This window comes from Coenobita brevimanus, chromosome 45, assembly GCF_032717465.1.
Source record: "Coenobita brevimanus isolate Jiangsu-jjx chromosome 45, ASM3271746v2, whole genome shotgun sequence".
NCBI classification, from domain to species: Eukaryota; Metazoa; Arthropoda; class Malacostraca; order Decapoda; family Coenobitidae; genus Coenobita; species Coenobita brevimanus.
The window spans coordinates 17159848-17175431 of record NC_136998.1 but is presented as its reverse complement, the minus strand read 5'-3'; the positions used below and the strand labels follow the sequence as shown (position 1 = coordinate 17175431).

At 40.9% G+C, this 15584-nt stretch overlaps 1 pseudogene; it reads right to left on the bottom strand.

The window, feature by feature from the left end:
• Positions 1-11892: 11892 nt before the first annotated feature.
• On the bottom strand, positions 11893-12568 carry LOC145398447 (uncharacterized; annotated as a pseudogene).
• Positions 12569-15584: the final 3016 nt, after the last annotated feature.

Genomic DNA, 15584 nt, shown 5'->3' with positions numbered 1-15584 from the left:
GTAGGGAGAGTCCTCTCAATGTTAGGAGAGGCAAGAGCTCCCTGAACTTCTTCCAACCACTTCTCACCCTAGCCACAGACCTAGGTCTAGCCTCACCTCCAGCACACAACATGTCTCCCAAATAACAAAACTCTTCCACACACTCAAGAGATTCACCAGCAAGTTCAATCCTTTCACGTCTGACAATCTCCACCTGCTCACCCCGACATGCCATACACATAAAATCAGCTGATACCACTATATCTCTTATGCACCCATTTATCACAAACACTGCACAAGATGGAATTATTTCCCACGCCCTTGTGGCAGACTGCACATGGCCACTCTCCCTCGTCTTTGACAGTATCGCCACCAACCCTATATATCATCACTTTTGTTTTATCTGCATTTACCGTAAAACCCTTGTGCCCCATACCATCTCTCCACTTCCTAAACCTTTCCTCTCCCTCCCTTTCGTTCTCTGCAATCAACACCAAATCATCAGCATACAACTCCCACGGGAATCCATTTCTAAAGTCACGTGAAAGGGCTTCAAGTACCAAGACGACATCAAGAACATATTAAGTGACGAAGTAATATGGTAATAAGACAAAGCACAATTGCATTCAATAATATTATTATCAGGGTCATTGTCTTGCAATGGCTTGGGTAGGCCGTCAGTCCTCATCAGCCACTTATTCAGACAGTTTAAAACAACAGGATTATTAATAGGTAAAGGATGCCATTTTTTTTATCCATGCAACTTCGACAAATCCTTTTATGTTGAGTGAGATTGTATGGAGGTGCCTAGAATATAAGGTACTAAAACGCCATTTGCTTCAAGGGGTCGTGTATTATCAGTAGATTAATAATAACTCGAGAAAATAGCATATGAGAGTTGGAAATGAGGTTAGTGCCACCGATTTGCTCCTTGCTTCACATCCGCTCTAGAGGTGAAGTGAGGCAAGAGCAAGCGGGAGTGAGCCAGCCCGCCAACTTTCAAACGCTGTTTTCTCGACTTTTTGTTTGTGTCACTTGCATCAATTCAGCAGAGGGCACCTCATTTAACCTTTTATGAGTGGTTTGGAATAGTTACTCTTTCCATAGAAATAATTTTCTCTGGAGCACGGCCCACAGAAGACGGTACCAGGTATTCAAAGGGACACCTGTATAATGCAATTATAAGCCCAGCTGAGCACTTTTATGGGCATTTTCCAATGTTTCTAAAAGTGGAGGTTTTAGCCAAAAAAAACACTTTTCTAAAATCTGCCGGGATTGGGGGGGGGGGCAGTGGTGAAAAATCAGTTGGGACGCGATGGGTTAAGCAGCTTACATCAGTTCGAATGTAGCATTCTCTTTGATAAGACCTCTGGTCGAAATGTTAGAAAATAAACTCCAGCCTCGCATCTGTACGTTTTCTAACCTCCCTATAGAATACATATACGAGGTGCTACCCAGAAGTTCCAGTAATTTGAATATTGTAGGAAAATAAGTTACCTTACCTCCTTGTTCTCACTGATCCCTTCGAAGTAGTCCCCTTGGGCATGTATACAGTGGTCCCAGCACTTTTTCCACAAGTCCAGGCATCCCTGCAAGGCTTCAGGCATAATGGTCTTGAGCACCTTCTGTGATTCTTTCTGGATTTCCTCGATGGAGTCAAATTGACACCCCTTCAGTTGTAATTTCTGCTTGGGAAACAGGAAAAACTCACAGGGGGCAAGGTTGGGTGAATAGGGTGGGTGGGGAATGACTACAGTACCATGTTAGTGGAAGCCAGGAACTGCAGGACAACAATAATTGATGTGTGGGCGGGGGCGTTGTCATGATGCAGGACCCAGTCCTTGTTCTTCCACTGTTCTGGATGTTTGTGGCGGATGTTCTCCCTCAGATGCTGCAAAACTCCACAGTAAAACTTTCTGCTGACAGATCGACCAGGTGGGACAAATTCCATGTGAACATTCTCTTCAATATTGAAGAAAACGATCAACATCGACTTGACATTGCTACAAACTTGACGTGCATTTTTCAGCCGTGGGGAATGGGGAGACTTCCATTGCGATGACTGCTGCTTTGTCTCCAGATCACATTCATAATTACATGATTCATCACCAGTTATGACCCTGGAGATGAAGGTCGCGTCATTTCTGACCTGATTCTTGAGCTCTCTGAAAACTGCAATGCAGTGTGCCATCTGCACGTCACTCAGCATACTGGGCACAAATTTTGCAGCAATGCATCTTATGCCCAACATGTCAGACAAAATGCATTGCACACTCGTACAACAGTCTAACGATATCACAAACATCATGGATAGTTTGTCTACAATCTGCAAGGATAGCCTGACAAACATTTCCGACTTTTTCTGGTGTTGTTACATTGACGGTTGTCCAGGACGGTCATCATCTTCGACAGACGTTCGTCCTTCCTTGAATCGTTTGTACCAGTAAAATGTTCTGCTCTGGGACATGGCATTGCCACCAAAGGCTTGCTGAAGCAACTGGTGAGTTTCTGCAACCGTCGTGTGGATCTTGAAGCAGAACTTGATGCAGGTTCTTTGTTCTGAGAAGTCCGCCATTGCAATAACCGCCAAACCACCTATGCACCACATTACAATAGTAAGTGTAGCTCAACAACATGTCCGCTCACAGACACGACCAGGGCCACACTGACGCAAAAGGGGAGCTGCTGACTCCTCCTAGCAGCAAAAGGCAAAACTGCAAATGGTTTGCTCCCTCTGTTTAAATTACTGGAACTTGGTTAGCACCTGGTGTGTGTGTGTGTGTGTGTGTGTGTGTGTGTGTGTGTGTGTGTAATTCACCGGGTCGGTCAGGATCACTTGATGGTCGTGATCGTCAGCTTTTACTCTCCCGGAAGGGAGCTGAGAGCTCATATAGTCCGATCTAAGGGCAAGACTGTGACCTTCACACACCCGTCCCCTTGCTCAAGGGGGACAGTAACCACCCACTTCGTCAGTGAAATTTTTTGCAACCTGAGCGAGGCGCGAACTCCCGTCCACCAGATGGCAAGCGAAAACGTTACCACTGCACCAGCGAGCTGTATATATATATATATATATATATATATATATATATATATATATCTATATATATATATATATATATATATATATATATATATATATATATATATGGAGCCTCTGTGGTACAGTGTGCGTTTTGCACGCTGGTGAGCGCGGGTTCACCTCCCCCCAGAGTTGGAAAAACTTTGGGACACATTCACCAAGCCACCTGCTACTTTGGTGGACACAATGGATGTTTTTTTTTTTTTTTTTTATGCGAGGAAGAAGGAACCAAAGGCCATGAGCCCGCAGTAACAGTTCCCTCCAAGAGAAAAACAAAATACAATATAGAGCCAAATTCAAGATCCGATCATTTTGAGATGCCTGGACACACTGCGTTTGAAAGACTGGAGATCACAGGCAGCAGGAAATACAGACAGAGGGAGACAGTTCCAGAGTTGACCTGTTGCATAAATGAAAGACTGGGAGTAACGGTTAATTCTTGCATTAGAGAGTTGGATAGAAAAAGGATGAGAGTCTGCTGCCAGACGGGTGCTACGCGCCCGTCGTAGAGGTGGAGGAATGCAAGGAGACAGTTCAGAGGAGCAGTGACCATTAAAGTAGCGATAGAAAAGAGATAAAGATGCAACAGTGCGGCGAAGAGACAGAGGTTGAAGGGAGTCAGTAAGAGGAGGAGAGTTAATGAGACGAAAAGCCTTTGACTCCACCCTATTGAGAAGAGCTGTATGAGGGGAGCCTCCCCACACATGAGAGTTGTACTCCACACAGGGGCGGATAAAACCCCTGTATAGAGTCAACAATTGCGCAGGGGTAAAGAAAGAGCGGAGTCGGTTGAACCAGTGTCGCATACTAGGATGCTTGCATCCAATCGGCTTAAGGCGGGCCGATTACACTTGGTTCACAGACTACACACACATCCAAACCACTACAACACTACAATCACACTCACAAGCACTTCTCATCCTACATACAGTTTCTATCAGACAGCCTAAGCCACTAGGTATAGATACATTGGCTGTATCGTCCCTGCTTCGGTAGGGATAGGTCGGTTCTGCAGTAGACCTCAACGGCTGCTGCTGATTATATATTTATATATATAATATATATATATATATATATATATATATATATATATATATATATATATATATATATATATATATATACACAATAATAAATCATTTTTTGGTGTTGATAGAAATACGAGATGTTGTTAACTTTAAACGATCCTCAAATAATAACTGGCAGACTATTATCATGGCCGATACGAACAACCTAGCTGTTCGTTCCCGTAACTCCTTCGCCTACCATGACTTTCACCTTGCCTACCCACTTCCTGAGACTTCTTCCCTCCCTCCCCTCTCCCCCCCATAACCACACTCCGCCATCTATCGACTGAACTCGATGGCCGATTCATGTTCATAACTGATTGAGAGATTTGACATTCCGATTATTTTTCGAGTATGTGCAAACGAACCAACACACACTTTTGCCACATCCACCATAATTCGCTACTGGGTGGCCCAGGCGGAAACGTTACCGGGTGTACTATGTTTGTGGAGGGAATGTTGTGGTCTTTTTAAAGCAAAATGTCTCGTTTTCCACTGTTGCAATGCATTTATCAATCTCTATGTCACTGTCCGTCCTCATGGGTGGGGTGCTGGGTGCTTTGTTGGTGATGGTGGCGATAAAGGTTTTCCTTATCGTGTTGGCAGTAGAAGTAATGCAAGCAGTGTTGCTTTTTATATTATCACAGTGGTAGCGATAGCTTAGAAGATCTATCTATCTATCTATCTATAGCCCGACGCCCTAATCCCGCAAAGGGTGGCCGCAGACAAAACGCCTCCAAGTCACTCTGTCACCCACCATTTGACTCCCCTCCCCCAAACTCACCCCCCCTCCCTCATATACCTCTCAACTCCATCCCTCCACCTCATCCTCGGTCTACCCCTCCCTCTCCCTCCCTCCACCTCACCTACATACACCCTCTTAGTCAGTCTTTCATTCTCCATTCTCTCCACATGTCCAAACCACCTCAGTGTATTTCTCCTAATCTTTTCAACCACATCCACATCTACCCCACAACGTTCCCTCACTTCTTCATTCGTCAACCTGTCCCTCCACGTCACTCCACATGCTCCTCTCAAGTAACTCATTTCCACTGCTCTCACTCTTGACTTGTTCCCCTCTCGCAAGGTCCACGCCTCGCTTCCATACGTCAGGGTAGGGATCACAATACCATCATGCAGTGACTTCTTAACTTCCATACTCACCTCCCTATTTCTCATCACTGCTTTCAGTGTACCAACAACCTTTCTTCCCTGCTGTACCCTTTCACGTACTTCATCCCCCAAAGTTCCATCCTTACTCATCACACTACCCAAGTACTTGAATGCACTCACATTCTCCATGTCCTCACCATCCAACCTCACTGCACACTACGTGACTTCATTCCTCTCAAACACCATAACTTTACTTTTGTTTACATTAACTTTCAGCTTCCTCCTCCTACACACTGTCCCAAATTCGTTCACCAAACCTTGCAACTCCCATTCATCTTCACTCAACAATACTGTATCATCAGCAAACAGCAACAACTGTCCTCCTCCCATTTTCTGTCCATCTTAATCCTTTAGCTGTGGAGGTCCTTACTTATCTGAATATAGCTGACAGTAGTCTCAATATTACTGAGGGCATCACCGCAGTGGAGTAGAGATGGCTTCCAAAATATTTTCTCTAAAGCTGGGAACATGAGAACAGAAGCTGATTTTGTACAATGTAAGTCGTGTCTCAGAGAATAATTATACCAAGACGAAAATGCTATTGGGTAAGTATAAAAATTAGTGACCAATTTTCACGAAAATTTAATACAAAACAAGTAAGATACTTACGTGTGTAGAAAGTTTGAAATTGAAATATGAAAAAGAAAGATGAGAAAAAAATTATTTGATAAAATCGCCTAAAATTTTTACCTAAACTTAAATTGCCAAAGCTTAGAAGTATTAAACAATATGATAATTTTTAGGCTCCCGGTGCTAAATTTGTTCATATACAAATGAAATTTATGATTTCATTTTTGTGTTGTATTAAAGTTTCATGAAAATTGGTCAGCAATTTTTGTACTTAAAGCATATGGGTTTTGTAACACAATCAGTTGGTGGTATACGAAAATAAGGTAAATCGTGTTTGTATGAAGAAGTTAATTATAGTGTTCCTTCCACACCATCCAGCTCACTCTTATTCTATGTCAGATTAACGTTACACTAGATGCAGCAGTCTCATGGTCATAGGATACTCCTTAGCTTCTCTTCCTCATGTTGGGATCAACAGCGACCCCGTAAACATGAATTTTTGTTTCTTTAGAAACCATCTATAAAAAATGAAGACATTCAGTAGAGAGGTTGTCTGCTCTTATAGTTGATACAGTGTCGAATTCTGGCTGGATCAGAGAACAGTTTAGAGGATGTGGATTTCGTTAAAGCAGGTTTAACTGATCTGCCATAAGATCTGCTTACATGTCGTAAAACCACCTTCCCTCATATCAGTACAGCAGTCCTGTATGAGATAACTCTAACATGTATTCAGTATGTGTGGTGTGTTTGAGCCGAAGTGATGACATGTTGAGGTGTATGGTACTTAGGAAGACTGTTGTGTCCTAGAGAACAGTCTGTTAAGCCTATGCCGAGTCTTGTTTTTGACAAGAGAGGGCTAATACGCTGGGACAGATGCTGACGATAATCGTCGTTGCTCGTGTAACTGGACTATCCTATGAACGATGGTGAAGGCGGTGAATGAAGGAGAGGTTTCCAACTGTTTCCATTGACTGCTGGGATCCTTCCTCCCCATTGTGGTCTGGAGGACTCTGACAGAATGAGTGTTTTGACCATCAACTGATATGTAGTTATGAATATAATTTGCTACAAGTGCTCGTGGGCCCTTCGGGCCCCTCACACTTGCTTCTGCGGAGGGCTCACGCTTTCTTGCTCGGTTTCTCGTGCTTTGCACTCGTTTCCTTGTGCTTCTCACTGGTTTCCTCGCGCTTTGCGCACACGTTGCGATCATTTCAGGTAATCCGAGTCACGTTTATGTGGTGTTCTAGTCTAACGTTGTCACTTTGATTTTTTACAGCTAACCTATTCCTTCCGTCACTAAATAGGAAAAAAGTGCCTACCTTCGCCAGATAATTTGAGAGCTCAAAGCTGGTCTTCTTCTCCATCTCTTTGAATGACCTCTTTGTCATCAAAACAGCATGAATAATACCAACATCAGTTTTACTCAATGCTATAAGGATGAGAAGTAGTGAAATAGAGAAATAAAAAAGGCAAACAAATGTGTGGATGTATCATCTATGTCTTGAGACTGAATGTTATTCTTTTATTCTTTAGTTACTGATGGGCTTTATTCACTATTCACTTCATATATCATAATGGAATTCGAAGAAATTTACTTATTTAGGATATATGCAACGATGTTTTAATGTGAAATGTTAGAGCAACTTGGTTGAAGATTGTACTTTTCAACTAGAAACAATAACAAGCGCTCCTCTCGCCAGCTGATTCATGTGAACGTGTGTTGTTTCTCTTGCCAGCTGATTCACTGAACGCATTTCTCTCTGCCCAAGATAATGGAAGCAGTTAGCTTAGAGAAATGGACAGTGCCCAAGATGAAGTGTTTCCTCAAGTCCAGAGGAATACCTTGTACCTGGGTACAATAAGCCACAGCTCGTTAGGCTGGTGGTAAACGCACAGAATAATCCGGACCTTGTACCGTAGAAGAAATTCAGCCCAGAGATGGTGAAGACGTCCATATCTAGAGAAGGACGGGGTAAATTTTTAGAAGTAACCAACGTTTTCTTTTATTACTATTTTTATGTTTTCCAATGCAAAATACTGTGTTTTAATTAGTTTTGACCTTCATTTTGCGGGGAAAATCTCCCTTTTGGAATTTTGAGCAAGATTTCCAAAAGTGGGTTTATCCCTCAAAATCAAGATCAAAATTAATTAAAAACACACTATTTTGCATTAAACTAACCCAAACTAACCTAACCTAGGGCCTGACATAGGCCGAGTGCACACACCTGCACCAGCCAATATGGCGCGACATTCATCCGCTACTGAGCGATAGCCTAACCTAAGCCACTATATGACTACCCCTACAAAATTTGCTCTCCCAAGTCAAACTAGGCTTAAAAGGTATGGCTCAGTTAGAATAGTTCAGGGACGTAATATAATGAAAATTGGTAACGTTGGTTACATTTAAAGTTATACCAAGGACGGTGATGGTATCGGGGCAAAGGACAGTGCTGCCACACCCTGACAGTCTAACAGAGTGGGTGGAAGATTTAAAAGACATCCCCTTCATCACGACGGCTCACTGCCTAATGTACTTGGTGATGAAGAGAGGATGGGCTGCCAACTGGATAACATCTTACGGACAAGAGAGGGGATACCAACTCCACCTGAATAAACACATCCACAGTGTGAGAACAAAGTAACTGGATTTTGATATGTGGTGCATTAAAGCAGCTTGCACTAGGCAGACCAGTCAGAATGAAACACCATATGGAATCTGGATGTTTGTTTTATCTGATGGGGAAATCCAAACAGCTGGCTGCCAATGTACAGGGTGAGTACTATAGCTGACACATGGTCTTTTTTCAATCAGTTCACATTGGAATTGGGTAGGCTATATATTTTCAGCTTGCCTCATGCAATGGTGTGAATTAATGTCTTCTTTTTTTTTTTTCATGAAAAAATAAGATTTTGCATACCCCTGCTATTCCATCTTTACAGCAGCAAATGATGGCCTTATTTATATATCATCATATGTATTTCATAAGATTGTAATATTTGTTAAAACCCTTCTCCAGAGATGATGGTGGGTACAAGCATGTCATCGCATTGATATTTGCCATCGCAGACTTTGTTCATCGCTATGGAATTAAGCCTGCAAGCGTCAACCTCTCATGTACAGATCTGCCCTGCACCTGGGACAGGCCTCGAACCCAGGGTAAATCCAATGAGAAGTTGGAGGACATTGACTACAGGTAAGCATGTTTTGTAGAGGAAAAGTTAGGGAACCAAAGTTAGTACTTATAAGCCTTCTAAGCAAGATACTTCTGAACCATGGAGCCAATCGGTATTCCTTGAAAAGTGTGGTACTAATACAAAAACTGAATGCAACCAATCTATTTTTAAACAGGATCATATAAAAAAAAATTGTAAATCCATATGTGACTTAAATGCTTGTGAAGCAAAGCCCTTTAACTGAGCAGGGTAGAGATAAATTGGGCTTTTCTTTTACACCCTATCCGTTAATTGGTAATGAATAGATATGGGATAAAAGCTGTGTGAATTTAGGCCTATGTGAGAAAGAGAGAGAGAGAGAGAGAAAGAAAGACTTTCAAGAGTATAGTGGGATGCATTCTTTTATATCAAACATTTTTTTTCCTTTTCTTGATAATATATCCACAGCACCGGCAGGGCCACATCCAAATCAGTTAGGTCATATTGTTCTAATTATAATCCCATAGCAGAGAGGCCCTCTGTCTATGCAAGGAATGATGCCGAAGAAAACCTGCTAAAAGTACTACAGCACACCAGAGATGCAGGAGCGTGGGATAACTTGCCAGGAGGCAGCCCTGGCTCCTCACTGCCGACCATTCCTGATCTTGCCAAATTATTTAAATCTGGAGGCTGTCAGGGTCCTTTTACAGTTTTTCTCAAAAGCAAAATAACCGAAGACATCCGGGAAGAAATTTTTAAGGCAACAAAGCAACTCTGGAAATTGCAAAGATATGGTGCATTAACAGCCAGCATACTGCGTAAAACTGCTTGGTATAAAGGCAATGACCTCGAAAATTACGTGGCTAAAGAAATAATGGGTGAGGCAAAATTTTCTAGCAGTAGTGCCACTGCTTTTGGATGCAAGAATGAGGCAGTGGCTAGGAAATTATATGAAAAGCTAAGAAAAAGTAAGCATCAGCGTCTCAGGGTAATGGACGCTGGCCTGATGATTAGTAAAGACAGTCCATTGCTACGAGCAAGTCATGATGCCATAGTTTCCTGTAACTATTGTGGCAAGGGCCTCCAAGAAATTAAATGCCCATATAGTGAAACTTGGCAAACAATGACTGGTCAGGAAAATGCTCGTCAGGGAAAGTATCACCTTAAGCTAGGAGACAATGATATAGTAGAGCTGAAACGTACCACACCATGATATACCCAAGTTCAGGCTCAGCTTGCTGTCACCCAATATTTTGATGTGATTTTGTAGCTTTTACTAAAAACGAACCATGTATAACCACTGAGAGAATTACACACAATAAAATACAGTTTGAAAGTGATTTACAAAGAGCACTTCTCTTTCATGACAGGTTTGTGATGCCAAAGCTCCTGAATTTGTAAACATTAATGCATCACCTCAGAGTTATAATGTGATATTAGTCTCGTGTGTGTGTGTGTGTGTGTGTGTGTGTGTGTGTGTGTGAGAGAGAGAGAGAGAGAGAGAGAGAGAGAGAGAGAGAGAGAGAGAGAGAGAAGGGAAGAGCAAGTGTGCAGATTTGCCTGTGCCATTTTTTTATTCACTCTTTCCTTCCTTCCTTGTGCTTTATTAGTCAACTAATTTCATTAATATATTTTTATCTTACTTTGTCTTTTGAGAAATGTGAAAATCAAAAGAAAATAGAGAATGGAGAGAGAAACTGAACAAGAAAGTGTATGTGAGTGAGGCAGAGGGGAAGAGGTAGACCAAGGATGATGTGGAAGGATGGGATGGAGAGGTATATGAGAGTGATATGAGCTACAGAGATGAGGAGATTGGAGAGAAAAAAAAAAAAAAAAAAAAAAAAACAGAGCAACGAGTATGGATTATATTTGTCAAAAATTGGACAAAACAAGGCTGGGCAATCCATAACTTAAAACCATCATTTTAGTTTGAGTCCTTAATACTAACAGTTGAGCTAACCAGACAGCTTATCGTGACTACAGGTTACTTTAAGCATGCCAAGGCAGTGTTATAAGCTTTTTATTACTTTTTCTCTTACTTTGTCCAGTGTATTTTTTTTTTTACCTTAATTGTTTACTTTAGTATAATCCCTTTTTTTGTTTTTATTTTACTTTTGACCCCTCCAGCAATGCAGGTGCTGAATTGCAATTCCAGTTAATGTACCTTATTACACTCTAGTCTATGGGAGAATTTATCTAGTCTGTGGAAGAATTTATTATATATGAATAAATATATTGGTATCTAAGTGCAGTTTGTTTCCTTTACTCCTTTACCTCTTTAGTGACTTCATAGTTAGGTCACAAGTTCCTTAGACACCCCACTTGTAAGCAGAGTCAATGAAATACAATATTTAAATACATTATATTTGTAAGTGGGTAGGGCATTAAAATCCCTTCCTATAAAAGTGTTTTATTTAGACTTTCATGGTCGGAAACTCTTCATGATAGATCCAATGGTGTCAAATAGTGGTTTGTTATACACATAGATATTTTTGGTCAAGTAGCACGCACCTCACCAAATGACTCAAAGAAGTAAATTTTAAAAACCTACAAAGTGCCTCTATGGGCCTAAGACAGTGTTAAAATAGAGATCATATATATATCAAATGACTGAAAAGACAAGAATATTAAGTTGAAGAGTTTGGGAGAGGATGTGTGTGTCGTCTCAACCCTTCCATTGGCCAACAATATGCTAGCACAAATTAATATTTCAAGAGTGGTGGCAGAAAATTGCAGAACACAGCAACTATCATTAAGACTTGATAGAAGAAAGGCCATAGGTGCAAATTTATCACATTTGAGAGGACCTTAAAGTTCTTCATCCTTTCTATGGCACGTTCTACATGTATGCTAAGTGATGCTATTTCCCTAGTTTTTTTGTATTTCACTTTGATTTAAAGTCTTCCCCTTACCATCCTCATTCTTCCTGGTGAAGGGAGGCATGTGCAGCTGTAAACCTCATTCCAACAAAACGTCACCGATATTAAATCCCGTGTTACCCATTACAGCATCCCCTGGGGCAAGCTTATTCAAAATTTCTTTTTCTGCTATATATATGTCTGATGTGTTGCCTCCATATGGATTAGAAACAAAGGTTATCACTCCTCTAGGCGTGGTGCATATCGTTACTTTTACTGTGTTGTTATGTTTGTATTGGGAATATGTATATGCTTGGGCAGAGCAATTACTTGGTTTTACAGTATGAAACTTTGTGCCATCTAGAATGATATGAGTATCTGCATATTTGGTGGGGTAAGTCTTAGGTAACTGGCTTTTTACTTGTTCAGATGAAGGCCATAATAACCAGTTGTTCAGAACCTGATACAAGAGATATATCCAGGTGGTGATGATGCAGCTAACAGAGCTCCTTGATACACCAAACATATCTCCCAGTATACTGAATGTCATTCCTGTTCTTATATAAACACGCGTAATGAGATTCATAAAAACGATTTCTTACTTTAGTTCGGCCTCTTGAAGTAGCTTTATTTTCCTTTGGTCTTCTCCAATAATGAATTTTGTAACTCTTGTTAACCCGCCCCATCCCGTCGACATATAGGTACGTTGCAACGATTTGCATTTCCCAGTCCTGGCGACGTACCAGTACGTCGTGCAATTGCAAGGTTCCTAATTTGCACAATTTTCAATTTTCGCACGTGATTTTTCGTATGTATACACGGGACACCTTCCTCTATTCCTCTACAAGATGCCAAGCAGGGACAATGCCTTACACCGCATAACCTCCCCCCTCTCCCCCTCACGCCATTGTCTTGGCAAAGGACCTGTTACCAGTGACCTGGCTAGTAAAGATAATCAGGGCCAGAGTGATTCCCCAATCGATGACAATGTGGAGGACAATGTTTACATAGCATTAGAAGAAACAGCCAGAAATAATGATCAGGTAATGTGGCAAAAAAAGGTCAGGTATGGTGATTAGTTAGCGAGTGAAACAATGCTTATAATGCCTTTATTACTGCTTGAAAACCAATATACTCTCATACTACGTATACATTCGTACCAAGTAAATAAATAAATACAGTTTATGAGTGGATAAAATAGTTACCCTCCCATAGAACTCGTTTTCTTTCGTGCCAGCATGTTAGAAAACCCAGTCAGGTAAGGAGGAACTCCTACCTGGATTGGGTACTTTAAACCTCAGGTGAGCGATTTCTCTATGAATTTTCGATGTTTCTCACCAAAAGCGAAGGTTTTAGCCAAAAAAAATTTTTTTCGAAAATATCTCGGGGACTGGGGGATGTCGGAGGTGCGGAAAACCTCGGGACGTGACGGGTTAATGACCTCAAATATGGCCATTAATACCTGCTTGGATGGGAGCCCAGCGTACATTCTTATACTTTTTTCATTTTTAAGAATCATGCGTTTGGTCATGGCTAGCTGGTCCCTGAGTGAGACTTCTGCATCGGGCTCCTGTAAATAAAGTTAGAAAGTAGGATATATAATCATGATGTACAATTTTGGTCTTCATCTTAAACAAGAGATAGAAATGTGGTAGACTCTAGCTCTGTGCCTAAATCTTGAACAACAGAGTGAAATGCATTAGACTTTAAAAGTAAGGAGTATTTAACAGTGTTAAGCCATTCACCACGAGTGCACTTGAAAGAGGTTTATCACTTGGGTGAAATGAGCATAAAATGATAAGGTTCTTGGAGTAAATGAGCAGGTTAGGATGTATGACAATGAGTTCAAGTTTGATAAACAGGTAGGTATTATTGTTGAAATGGATTTTTCTCACAGTAAAGGTCACCTGTGGGATGTCACGAGTATTCTTGCACCTATAATACATTGTTGGATATTTTTCCCATCAGAAATCATCCGTTTTGGAGATATCAATATTTAAATATATGATGCAATATAATATAATAATGCTGCCATTATGGGGTTTCCATGGTAAAAGGAAGGTTTGGTTAAGTTCGGTGAAGGTAGATTTAGTTCCCCTTCAAATCTTGAGAAATTTGTGTGTAAATATATGACGTTATGGAATTAACCATGTCTGGACAGGAAAAAAAAGACATGGAGTGTCTGTCACTTATCTTTTAGACCTGGGTGTGGTCAGTGGGTTCGACCCCAACCAGGGTGCTATGAAGACATGATGTAACTCCAAATCTTGAGAAGAGGATTTTTTTTTTTTTTTTTTTTTTTTTTTAAGCATTTTTCCATAAATATACTTAAAATTTTCTCTGGCATCTTTAGTTTGGGCTGGGGTTATCAGCTGAAGAAAACTAATATTTTATCACGGACATGAGTATAAGATTAATCAACAATAACACAATTTACCAGAAAAAAAAAAAAAAGTTTTGTCTGTCAGTATGAGATGGGTCCACTTCAAAAAATTTACCAACAAATACACATTAACAAAGGACATAGTGCTGTAACTGGTTCACAATTTAACGGGGCATTACATGAGTTAAGTAGCCCCTGCAGTCAGTGGTGAGCATAAATATGACTGAGATCTTTAGGATGTTGGGTAATTTTATAGCCAAGGATGACTTGGTATCAGCAAGAGCTAGCTGCCTTGAATAAGCAAACTTGCCTTCTGCAGACTCCATGAATGTATGTTAATATTCTGCAGGGAGCATTTTCAAGATCACATTCATGTGTAAATAACTTAGATAATTTAAGCAAGGATAACCATATGACTAACCGTATTAACTTGTACTGCAGCATCCACTGGTTCAGCAGGTACAGTAATACCGGTACTCCGTGTGCCATAGGAGTGATCTTCATAAGGTTCAGAAAATTACGTCATTCCATTTCCATCTGTAATCAGAGCAATATTTAATTTATGTAATATATCCAAGTGGATTAATGGCAGGGGAAAGCTGTTAGGCAACGCAAAGGCCTGCTTAGCCAAGTGGCCTTTTAAGCAAAAAATTTTAGATTACAGACAGAGGGTGAGTGAAGAGTAATTTGAGAAAGAGGAGAATAGATGACTTAACAGTAAACAATAGGTTCACTAGCATTTAATGAAAATCAAAGCCCATGTAAGCAATGCCACAGCCAGGGTGTTCTCAAGGAGGGCCTGGCAGTAATAATGCAGTTATTTGGTGGATATCGAGATACCAATGCTAAAGTTACATGATATATCACTTTATTCAAAGAGCGTAATAGCCAAGGAGGGGGTGCCTAGGCCTTCTGCAGGAAGCGCCCTTGCATGCAAGCACAGTACCACATATTATTGTTATTTTTAAAAATTTACTGAAAACTCACGCCAAGGAGCACCTGGATATGTCATGTATGACTTACATTTTACAAATATATAAAAGACACTTGAAAATTTGCCTGCCACAAATCAATCCTTTCAGGTATGTTCATTCATTCATTCATTGCCAGACGCCATGTATACCAGACGGGGTGGCCAATGGCTTAGAGTTAATTGTTTTACAGGGAGGGGCACTAATCCTCCACCAACCCCACTTGACACGTAGGGATGCCAACAGCATCTGGTGTTCCCAGGCGGTCACCCATCCAAGTACTAACCAGACCCAACGTTGCTTATGTACTTTATGTTATTGAAGTTTGTATTTACCAGTAGATTATTT